Source organism: Eupeodes corollae, chromosome 1 (assembly GCF_945859685.1).
Source record: "Eupeodes corollae chromosome 1, idEupCoro1.1, whole genome shotgun sequence".
NCBI lineage: Eukaryota > Metazoa > Arthropoda > Insecta > Diptera > Syrphidae > Eupeodes > Eupeodes corollae.
Window position 1 is genome coordinate 291,314,938 of NC_079147.1, and position 13,088 is coordinate 291,328,025.

Consider the following 13,088-nt stretch of genomic DNA (forward strand, 5'->3'; position numbering starts at 1 on the left):
ACATCCATCTGATAATTTTAAGGTTTGGTCCCCAGGTTTTCCCGAAAATTCTATTGCACGAGTGAAGTTTTGCAGCAATTTACTTTTTTATCTAACCCCACTCTGAGATACTTTGTGTGTTCAGAGATTTTAGGAGGGCAGCCTTCAATTGAAGGTATTTTAAAATCAGGTATTTTTTTTGCGCTTGTTAGTAAATAGCATACTAGTTCTGTTTTAGCTGGATTGACTGTCAGCCCACACCACAGTTCCTAGCCCATTTGGTTACCAACGAGAGGGCGTATTCGGTTTGTTCACTGATAGTGGGTAGGAACTTGCCAGTCGCTAGTAATGCAAGATCATCAGCGTAGGCTACAGTGGCGAGGCGTGACTTATTTATAAAGTTAAGTCGGAGAAAAATGAGGGACTAGAAAAAATATCAGAAATGTACTTGCTGAAAAAGATCTCAGAACTGAAGTAACACTATTCGGAAGTGTTAAAAGCAATCTACTCAAATTAAAAATTTGAGGAAATGTGTCGCGTAACATGTCTTACATGGGTGCGTAATCTTCAAGGTGACGAAGGGATGGAGTTGTATGCAAAAACTTTAAGTTCATTCAATCGAATATTCCATGAAAAATATTTATAAAAGAAGATATTTTTTTATACGGCATTTTTGCTACAAAAGAATCCTATTTCGATTTATTAAGAATGTTAATCTAAGAATACTAAATTAGTAAAAGATTTATATCTTGCATTAAGTTGACCTATAATATTATCTTTAATTTGTGTACAAAAAAGCGTTTATAGCGCGTTTTTGAATCCGTTTCAAGCAATATCCTTTTCAATGGCGGTTCTCCGCAACCGTTAGCGTTTAGACTTTTGAAATTGATTCAAATTTCTCTATGAAATCAGAGCCAAGCCAAGCCAAGACTCAAAACATTCTATTTCTCTCTTTGCGATTTCAACATCCGTTTGTTTATTTGGAATCAAATTGAAAAGAACACCAGAAATATTTGCTTTCTAATTTAATGGATAAGCTCAAAGGAGGGGTAGAGTGTCCTATTTCTACCACTTTTTTTTTCTTTAAGAAATGAAGTTTCTCAAAGTCATTATTTTCATCTAACAGAAAATCTCTCAAACAGCAATCTATTTCTATAAGAGCCGTTGTGAGTTTAAGTTATTAAATTTTAAACAAAATGCAACCACATTTCACAAATCACTTCCAATTCAAATTTTGTTCACACTTTTATATATACACCTTGCACTGCAAATCTGCCTCATTAATGTTGGCTACTTGTGGGACTTAATTAAAATTACAGTAACTTTCTGCCAAAAATAATTCCACTACGCAATTTTGCTTAAGTGGCAACCCCTACTTCTTAAACTTCATCCGCCGAGAATGAAGGAAAATATCGAATAAGTCGATAGAAGACGGGTTACGTTTGGCTTGTTTTCTATACAGAATGGATGAATTTTTGTTTGCCCTATGAATAACAAGTGTAGTGCGTCAACGCACTGCTTTGCTTAGGCTCAACCTGACATGCGCATGCGCAATGCGTATTTCTCCATTTCCAACAATCTTGTTTGTTTTTGCACAAGCAAGTGAATTTTCAGATACATAGAAATTCATCGAAGGAAAGGCGGTGAACATCGGGTTATTTCTATGCTTAAGAAAGCGTTGGTTGAATAAAGAAGCACGCGCCTAGCGAGAAGTAAAAGAGGAAACGGGATAGAAAACAAATTTTGCTCTATGCTGTGAAAAAATAATAACCCGGCATATCTTTGAAGAAGAAAATACATGTTGATTAAATTATTGTAAGTAATGTCGATGTCACAAGGGTTGCTGTTGTATGATTTGTACATGATGCATGAAGTTTTTCTTGTTAATATTGAGATTTACAAAAGGTAAGTCGATAGGAATCGACTTATATGGTGCCTTCGCCACTGGTAGGCTATTATACTTACTTCACTTGATTTCAATTTAAAGAGTATGCCGTTCATGCCAAGAAACCAAAGTAGCGGTGAGAGAACTTCACCCTGAAGGGTGCCCCTGGATGTGGTTACTCTCACACTTTTTCAATTGGTCATGGAAAATTATATGAAAATATTTTGATGATACTTTCCATTTTAAATAACAATGAAATGAACATCCAATAATTTTTCTTCAAAAATTGTAGTATTTTTTTAAATACCAAAATGTAACCTCTAATTGGAAGATACTAAATGTTATTGATAAAATTGTGAACCATGCATATCTGTTCCATCAAAGAACCAGCCACAAGACAAGAAAAGTATTAAAATATTAAGGTCGTTTTTTAAGCTGTGTACATATTAAAAAATGAGTTTCAAATAAAGAGTTAACTTCAGCATTTCACATTTTTAAAGTGCGTTTAAGAAAAGAATCTCTTTGCTATATAATGCATCAGAAATTCAGCTCAATGAATGGTGCGGTTATTAGGGATGATAAGAATCCAACAGTCCCTTTTTTTCATTAAAAAAAATGGTACGCAAATTTGGTAAAAATTGATGTTCGCTCCTTGATATCTCTCAAATTAATTTCATTCATCGAATTTGTATTTGTTTCTGTAAAAAGTGAAAACTTTTAAGAAATGCTGCTAAAATTGGTAAAAAATGGTTTTCGACTAAAAATCTCTTTAACAAAAATAGATTTTGAAATCAAACTATTTCATTATATGCAAAACATTGTTGGTAATTTTTAAGATTTTTAAGAATTATTCAATTGACAACTTTTTTAACAAAATACGAAAAGCTACAAATTTTGAAGCAAGGCTAATCGACAGACTTGATGGGAAGTTATCTGCAGTATGGGTTGCATCCCAGCTTCTTTTTCAATTGTAATGAGCCCGAGATGAGAGTAACACAAGTCTCTTTGAGTTTCGTTTCGAGGCCATCTCTGTTCTAAACTCTGCATTTAAGAACTTTGAGATACTGTCGTACATTTTGTCGTTTCAGAAAGTCTGAATTTAAAACTGATTTCAAACCTTGGGTCTGATGGGTTTTTATCATATACAATTTTAAAATACAACATTTCTTCATGGTTATGGAAAAAAATTATGCGACATATTTAACTACTTGATCTGCGACTTAGCCTGAAATGCTTTACAATGAGAAAAGTCTATTTGTAAAGCTATGAGTAGTTTGCAATAATGTAGTTTTCTGCTATTTTAAAAATACAACATTTTAAATGGCATTTTAAATTTTCAATTTAAAACAAATGTATGTCACCCTCTCAGCAGTCAATTTTCTGTATGAAGTTTGAAGATTGAAGTTTTTTTCCAATCTTAGTATATCTATGAGTTGAAGATAGTTTTTTCACTTCTTTATGCATACCATCAAGGTTTTAAAATATGACTTTTTGACAGCAAATGCATGTTAAGCTCAAGCCATATTATTTCACAAAGCAATTTTTTCTTTATATACAAAAAGTGTCTAATCGTCAAAAAGAGCTAAAAGCTCTGAACAGTCAAAGTAAAAATTTACGAAGCTTAGTTTCAAAAAAAAAAATTAGTCCTTGTCAATTTCGGTTTGCATTGATTTCTTCAGTTTTTCATGCATATTTTTTTTTTAATAAATTGACTGAGCCTTAAACATTTTCTCTTAGAATTCATGACATTTTCTGAGGGTACTTGTAAAAAATTGATTTGAAACAAATTTCCAAGAATAACCTTTGAATTTTTTTCTTACTCCTATGCCAATTTATTCAATATTCAATAAATACATATAACTGTTGAATAATACAAAAGAAATATAAAATAAGAAAAAAAGGACGTCACTTCAAAAATATAAACCTACCTACCCCAAAATATAAACCTATATCCCAACTTCGTCAATTCATTGAGAATTCAATTAAAATTATTCACTGCATTTTACCATAATGGTAGTCAATAGTCATACATAATTATGTATAAAGGCATTGCCATCAGATCTTCCATTCTATATCGCTATGTCGCTACTTCCACCTCCGGCCACCATCATCGCTGCCGGCTGCCGAACCACCATTCTTTATTGTAAACCTCTTCCGATGGATATGGTCTGATTGCGGTGTTGGATTGGAAGAGTGGTGGCTTCACTTCCAGTCGTGATGATATTTTTCTTCTTTTTTTGTATAATAATATTAATATTATTAACCAACTGTCTGCCTTTTTATGCTTATTGTAAGTAAAGCACAACAACAACAAATCCTTATGAACTGTGAACACGCAAATACCCCCAAGCTCAAGCTCAAGCCTATACAACACGACAACTATAAGGTATATTTTTCCTTGTATATGCCTCAGCCAGTGAAAATGCGGTTAAATGGAAAAAAGGACATTTTTATATTTTTTGTGCACTTCCTATGCCTTCATTGCGATGATGTCCTTGTGGCATTTTCTTTGTGCGATTCAATTTTCATAGGAAATGTTTTCAATTAAACTTTGAAGCTTAAGCAATATAATTAAATAATGTCCAACACAAAAAGGGGTATTTTTATTTTGTATTTTCCATTTGCCCTTTATTTTGTACTTCTACTTGTGTATATTGATTTTAATCGAAATAACGTTGCTTTATTTTATACTTCGATTGTAAAGGATATAAAATAAAAACAACATTCATTATGTACTGTACTGGTAAAGGACATACCACTGACTAGTTTTTTATGGAGAAGCGGCGGTGCGGGTGGCGGCGGTGATCAATTTGGTAATAGAGACTAACAGTAATTGTTCGGAGTCGTTTAGGCCTATACTTTACATACCTATACCTATTATAGACCCTCTATTTTTCAACTCCATCAGAGAGCTAATCGAATAATTACGGAACTAAAATACAATGTTCCTACCTAATTGTGTTTTTCGATTGAGGAAGAGCTTTGATGGTATATAGTTTGGTAAAAGGACGATGAAGGAGGAGGTCACGGGTCCGCAACTCTCAACTTTCGATTATAAACGTCAGGTTTACAAAAAGGCCATGAAAATATACCCATTATTTGGAAGTTAATTTAATTTCCCATTCCTCCCCTCTCGAATTTCCAAAACAAAAAAAAAGAACAAGATCCAAAGGAATACAAGGAACACTGGGATCGGGAACCAGGTGGATGTAGTGTATAGCGATGTTGTTGACGGCACGGAGGTGGTTCTATAGGTACATGTTATAAATTGGGGCAGTATCAGCGGCGCGACGACACGGCGGTGGCAGTGTAGCAGCAGCAGAAGAGCCCTCATCATGGTAAGGGCGGCAGTGTATTATCTTTGTGCCCCAAAGGGGTAGTTTACATTTAAATTTTGCTCATTGATGTAATCGATTTTCGTGTTGTTTAACGAAATTGGAAATGTAAACGAAATCATTGAGTTTGAGTTTTATTTGGTTGAGAGGACGGAACAATAGGCGGTTGGGTGGAGGGTGGAGAAATTGATGTTTTTTTTTTGTTGATGATGGTTTTCCTAACGTTATATGTTAAGTTTAAATTATATACATAAGTAAATAATAGCGAACAACTTAACAAGGTAAAATTTTACAAAAATATGATAACCGAGGCAGGTATGGAGAGGTATAGAGGTAACTTTCAGTATTTGTGGATTTTTTGATTGTTTTCCTTGTTTTTTAAATTGAATGAATTGGAAAAAGCAGACGAAAACAATGAAAAAGTTATTGAACTGAAATAAATACCAGGAAATGTCTGCAAACGTTTTAACGAAGCTAATTCTATAGATATGTGTTCGAAGCTTATTGTTTGTTTTTGCTTTAGGCATGAATTTTCAATATGAGGTCAACGTTTGTTTTACTAAATTTGTAAACCATGAGAGTTTGCAAAACTTAGAGAAAGCTGAACTTTGGAAAACTATGTTCTGACTCAAAATCAAAAACCGGGATGGTTTTCAATTTTTGGATGCAAAGTTTCAAAAAAAGATTGAAAAACAAAACGCTTAAAAAGTTCCCCAAACACTTTTTAAAAATTCAATAAAATTACAACACTATGTTTTTCCATTTAATATAATTTTATTCTAATTAGTAATATCAAGGGGCTGAACACATTATGTCACTTAATTCCCCAAGATTTTATTGACATGGTTTCAGGCTAGCTCACTGATTGTTTTGACAGTACTAGCTTTAAGTATTTGAATTTATTCTGGTTTGTTGGTATAACAATACCTTCATGGTTATCCACAAACAAAAACTTGACACCGCCAAGACGGCTGATAAAAGTATTTAGAAAACTTGTTTAAAATAAGATGGAGTGTGGCATGGGCTGTGTGGCATGTCATGATATCCTTCATAAACCAGAATTCATACAAAACATACGTGTTCCATTACATACAAAAACAATCGTTTAAAATGGTTATGTAACGCCCACAGTTGACGTAAACATTGTTCGCAGAGGCATTTTTGAAAAACACTGACAATGGTGCCACCAGTCCAAGCCATATGTGACGCTCTGCTCTGCTCTGAATCAACTTCTTGACAAGCCTAGAGTAAAGCACTGATAAGCAGTGATTCTATTTTAGCTTTTATCTTTCCAAATCGGGCCTTTTTTGTGTACTGAGAAGTAGGAGTTTCCGTCGTCACCTTTACAGCTCGTTCAACAGCTTGGGTATGGCACGGAAGCAGTAAAAAGAACACTTCACCTTTACCGCCAGATTCCACGATGCTCCGAATTTCTCGGTCACACAAGTTTTGCATAATCGGTGGATCAGAAACCTTTCCTCTCCAATTTATCAAATTTATATACGTTGATGCATTGAAATTTATAGGAGCCACCTCAAACAGCCTTGGTGTTGAAGACCGATTATGCGGGTGTTACGGGTGAGCCAACGCGCATGTGACATTTTTCCTTTAGATTTTTTTGACAGATCTTGTGGGAACTCCCCTGATAAAACCACTATCACAATTTTTGTGCAAGTACTATTTATCCATTTCTGGCAGAACATTCTCTTTAACACGTTTAAATTTTTGAACAGGTAATTGTTCACAGGATGTAGTACCCGTAGCATGATGGTTAGTGCGTTGGACTGTCATGCAAGGGGTCTTGGGTTCAATCCCTACCTTAATTTAAAAAAATAATTTTCGCGGGTACTGCCTCTTGCGAGGAATTGACAAATCCTTCAAGAGTAATTCTTGTCATGAAAAAGTGCTTTCTCAAATTCGCCGTTCGGATTCGGCCCAAAATTGTAGGTCCCTTCCATTCCTGACAACAGTACTCGCACACAGGAATGGTTGAGAGTTGTAAGTCACTAGGCCCTGGTTCACAACGGACTGTTGCGCCACCCCATTTGGTTTTAAATTGTTCACAGGTTTCAAGTGCTTTTCCCAAAGGTCCAGAGTAAGAGTTAGGTACCTAAGTACATCCATTCTTCGAACACTTCTTTGATCAATTAAAAATGTTTGTTCTTGTTTCGGAACCTTTTTTTCTATGGGGCAGGTGCAGTGATTGAATTCTTTCCATTTGCATGTCGTTATATTAAAAAGAAACTTATCGCTTTCCTGGATATTTTTTAATTTTTGTGAGGAAAGTCTCTTGACATATTTTAGTATTTTTTTGTATTTTAAATGATATGCTTTCAACATCTGAATGATTCTGGTTCTTGTTACAGTCGGAATACATAGATGCTGATCGCCATATATTTTTTATTAACTTCCCATAGGAAGTTATTGTAATGGGTCCGATTTGTCAAATTGAAAATTTTGACATTTCTCGACGTTTCAAGGTCCCTAGAGTCGAAATAAAAGATTTTTAGAAAGATGTCTGTGCGTGCGTGTGTACGTACGTTCGTACGTCCGTACGTCCGTACGTCCTTACGTCCGTACGTCCGTACGTCTGTACGTCCGTACGTTCGCGACGTTTTTTTCGTCGTCCATAGCTCAAGAACCAGAAGAGATATCGATTTCAAATAAATTTTGTAATACAGATAATAAGGCAGAAAGATGCAGAAAGGGCTCTGAAGAAAATTGCGTTTGTGGTTTTTTTACCATAGCAGTTTGAAAAAAAGGTGAAAATTTTGGTTAACCCTAAATATCTTACGAACCAAAAGCGCTAGAGACTTGAATTAAATTTTATATAATATATTGTAACGTGATACCAAACAAGTATATTTTTTGAAAAAAATCAATATAACGGTTTTTTTTATAAATCAATAAAACTGAAAAAAAAAATTTGTCACCTCCAAAATTTTACGACTGAAATATGATTTCATCTCCAAAACAATTTTGTGCAACAATAATAATGTTTTTGATATCTGATAAAATTTTGAGAAAAATCTAATTGACAGTGTTTTTTATAAAAATAAAAATCTAAAAAAAAGATGTATAAAAGTTGGTAAAAATTGATTTTCGACTCAAATATCTTTTCAAAGCTTTGAGATATTGGCTTTAATTCACTTTTATCTTTCAAAACATTTTTTTTTAACATTCAGTTAAAGTTTGAAAAAAATCGATTTGAAAGTTTTTGTACAAAAAATTAAAAACCGAAAAAAAAATTAACAAAAGTTCGTAAAAAATGGTTTTCGACTCAAATATCTTTTAAAAACTTTGAGATAATAGGTTCTAACTAATTTTTTCTTATAAGAAATATTGTTTTCAACATTAGGACAAATTTTGAAAAAAATCGAATTCACAGTTTTTTTTACAAAAAATAAAACTCTAAAAAAAACAATACCTACTAAAACTTGGTAAAAATTTACTTTCGGCCCAAATAGCTTTTCAAAAATTAAAAATATTGGCTTCAAACTTATTTTATTTCAGAGAAAATATTGTTTTCAATATTCAGTAATTTTTATATAAAAATCCAACAGTCCGTTTTTTTCATAAAAAAATAAAATCTACAAAAACTAGTGCCCAAATTTGGTAAAAATACATATAGACAAACTTTTAAGTAAGACAAATCGACAGAAGGGATGGGAAGTTATCAGTGTGGGTCGCATCCCAGCCTCTTTTTTTGGATGTTACTGTAGCTGCTTCTTCTGGAAATGTGAATTCTTTTGCAGTTTCCAATTCGAACGTTAATTGATGTCTCGTAGATTCATAGCACTTTATTGCATCTTCATATGTAGGCAGAACGATTTCTTTTATATCACAAGTATCACCAAAAATAGGGCATTTAAATACATTTCGAGTTCTTTGCATGTTTCTTTTGAAAAGAGTTTAGTTTAATTTTTATAAAAGACAATTAAATGACAGAAAACAACAGCGAAGTGATATGAAATAAAAAGCATTTCTAACTTCATTTTCAAAAGAAAGGTTTTTAAAAGGGTAAAACAAGGAGACGTTCTTAATAAAAATTTCAGTGTGATTGCGGAGGCAGTTGTCGTTAGCCAAATCGAATTAAATTTTGAGTGCAAATATAAGGCAACTTTTTTTACTATTAGATATCAATAAATAAAAAAAATAGTTTTGCTCCACCCTAACGTACAGTCCGCTCTAAGCAGAATTTCATCAGAGCTCTCCGAATTATTTATGAAACCAGCTGGAGAACTGAACTGTCAATAATTTTATAAGTCTCTTTCATGCCACACGGAACAAACGTGAAGTCAGCCATGCTCAGCTTTTAACTCCATTAGTTCGATAACTTTATTCAGAGCTCAAAGCTTTGCGTTAGATCTAATTGAAAAAAAAAAACACAAACCAAGTGCACTGATATTAAAAACATTGAGTGGCGCAACAGTCTTTTGAAAACTAATTTGAGTCAATTTTTACCAACAATGAGTCGAAATCAATTTTTACCAACTTTGAGCAATGTTTTTATTTATGTTTTTATTTTGTATTAAAAAACTACCTATTAATTTGTTTTTTCTTAAAATTTTACCAAATGCTAAAAACGTTCTTCTTCGTTCCACTAAATTGCTTTGGAGATAAAATCATTTTTTATTCGTAAAATGTTCGACCGTTTATTCTGCATTATTATCTGCATAACAAAATTTATTTGAAGTCGTTATCTCTATTGGTTCCTGAGATATGGACGACGAAAAAAACGTTGCGAACGCACCACAGGCACAGACATATTTTTATAAATCTTTTATTTTTAGTCTAGGAACCTTGAAACGCCGAGATATGTCAAAATTTTCGAAAAATAGCATTACAATAACTTGCTATGTTAAGTCAATAAACAGCTCAAACCTAAATTATTGGTTTCATACTTCTTGAAGTTCCTTAAATGACAATTTGGCTTGTTGCAAACAAATAATTATTAAAAAAGGACACCTGTGTTGGTCTCATCCCAAACTAGACTCCTTTATTGTGTGGGCTGTACATGCTTTTATACTTAGTTTCTTGTAAAAAAATTTAAGTTTCTTCGTCCATCCTCGCTACCCTTGTTAAAAATATGCGTAGGCGCCTATAACTTCTACTTTTCATCACCTCCATCTTCAAATAAATTACACAGGACCTTCAAGGATAAATTTATGTAGCTTTTAACTAATACAAAAATACCAAAAAACAACTAAATTATAAATTTTCATTTATTTAAATAATTCAACAAAATCCCAAATGTTTATACATCATTTGGTTGTTCGTGTTCATGTTCATATTGTTCATAACTACATATATTTTCTTGTTCGTGCCAGAAGCGTATCTAAGAGATTAAGCTTGAACACTTACCCACACGCACGTTTTTCCATCTTGATTGATTAAAAATTTTCCGGTTGTCTGAATCTGAACCAAAATTTCAGATAAACAATAAAACAACAATGGACCAAAGACAAAGACAATACCTATAAGACATACATACATTTATAGAAGTACAGTACATAAGAAAAAGTGATGAGGATGATATCATCAAAAGCCAAAGCTAAAGCTAAAGCAAAACCAACCTTAATCTCGCAATCTGTCATGTTGTACAATCAAGCGTATGATTTCAAAGGATTTGCAATTGAATTGCGGTCAAAACCATAGAATCCTTGCTTTCTATATTTTTGTATATCTTTTAATTTCTATATTTTTTTTTCAGTTCCTTCTCATTTTTATTAAAAACAAAAACAACCACAACAACAACAACAAAAAAAGTATTTTCCTCTAAAAACTTGGTTAAAATATAGATAGGTACCATTTTCGCCATCATTGTAACGGCACCACCCCCACTAGGCGGATTTGGATTGACCCTTTTTGTTGGTAACCTCTCAATCTCTCACTCACCCTATTTGGTATCCTCGGTTGGCCTTAATCCTTGTGCTACACTTTTTCATCGCCCTCTAAAAGCTTTGAATTGTGTGTTAATTTGGTATTCTGATGTTTGTTTCTGTTTCAGTTTCAGTCTTTTTTTTTTGAATGGTTCTTTGTTTTATTATTTTGGTATTTTGGTTGGTTATCCCATTTGGTGCTGTTTTTGTTTTAGTTGTTGTTGTTTGTGTGTTTTTTAACATTACATAAAACTAAAACTTTTCCGGAACAAACAGAGCAGCAGTGGAAGCTGGCAGCATCAGAAGCAGCGAAAGTCTTAATTTCAAATTTATGTTAATCTCTAAGCCGTGTATTTTATCTTTGTAAAAGCATCCATCTATTCTTCGGTCGGTCCTCGGTTCGTGCGCTTGGGAAGCATCGTCGTCATCCTCGAAGAGGGTGGATTCTTGTGGGGGAAGGACTCACAATAAAAGGGTTATCAATTCAATTTCGTGTTAAGGCCTTTACCGTCATTATTAAAACATTTTCTGACAACAACTAAAAAAAAAAGAAACTTCAGGAAAAAATCTTTCTTTTAAAACTTTGATTGCTTCTAGGTGTATGCGTTATTCGTTCGTGTCGTCGTCCTTGTGTCGTCGTTGTCGGTGTTCCTGATGCCTTAGAAAAATAGTTCTTTTCTGTTTGTTAGGGCTTATCCGATTTCTTTTTAAGCTAACTTTCATATAGAGTGGAAAGACATGTAGAAATAGTAGGAAACTATACTAAACTTATCCTTGTACCTGCGTCGTCATCGTTATACTGAGGTGTTATTTTTTAATCCTTTGACAGGTGTTGAGTTAAGTGGTTAAGTAAAGAAACAACAAAAAGTCCTGATAGAATCCATATGGGTGCGAAAGTAGTGTGTGAATAGATTAATATTCAAATAACAAAAGGACGGAGTAGATGCAAGCATTAGGACGTGTGTGGAAAAGTAGGTCCTTCATGGCTTATGTTAGCAGGCATATAGTCGATATCTAGTTTACTTTTTTGTTTATTTTTTTGTTAGGAGTTATTAGAAGAATTAGCTTTAGAGTGCTTGATAAAAGTTTAATAAGACCGGGTAAAAGAAAAAGTATGAGGAAGTTGAGTTCGATAGTCCTTTAAATCATTTTAAATTCCCATGTGGCAATTATAAATAAACATAAATAATTTTTCTGGTAGAAGTATTCGTTAAAATAAAACAAAGTATTAAATTGTTAAAAAGGCACCCTAAAAAGATATGAGGGATTTTGAGAAATCTGGAAAATGCAAATTATGTAATTTTTATTTCTTGTAAATTTTGTGTTTTTCCATGAAATTTTAGAGCTAGGTTTTGAAATATTTTTATAAAAGAAAAAGCAAGGTCTTTGCAGAATAAAGCCTTCGAAGAAGATCTTATTCCTTAAGACTTTGGTCACAAGGAAATACACCACAAGTCCACATTGTGTCGAAATAGAGACGTCTCCTGCTGGAATAGCAGGGTAACAGGCATTGTATATTTAAAATTATAATAAGGAAATATGTAAGGAAGCGTTATAATACTCCTATATTACCTGAGACAACTAAGCGTAATACTTGATTATGCAGTAAGCACAACAATAAAATATACATATCGAGGAAATAAAATTTAGCACAGCAATTGGCATACACTTACTTACATAAGGTGGTGCAATAGTCCTGTGTAAGCTAGGGCCTCACCCAACAAACTTCTCCATTTAGCTCGGTCCTTAGCTAGATGTCTCCAGTTTCGCTCTCCAAGTTGGTTGAGATTACTTTCCACTTGTGCGCGCCACCTGATCCGCGGTCTAACTTTACTGATCTGTCCTGTGGGTGTGGATTCGAAGACATTCCGGGCCGGAGCATTGGTTTCCATGCGCTCTACGTGACTGGCTAAGTCTACGTTGCTATACTCGTCGTTTCATCTTCTCCTCTACTCCCCTTCTATGCATACGGGACCGTAGATCGCACGAAGAACTTTTCTCTCGAAA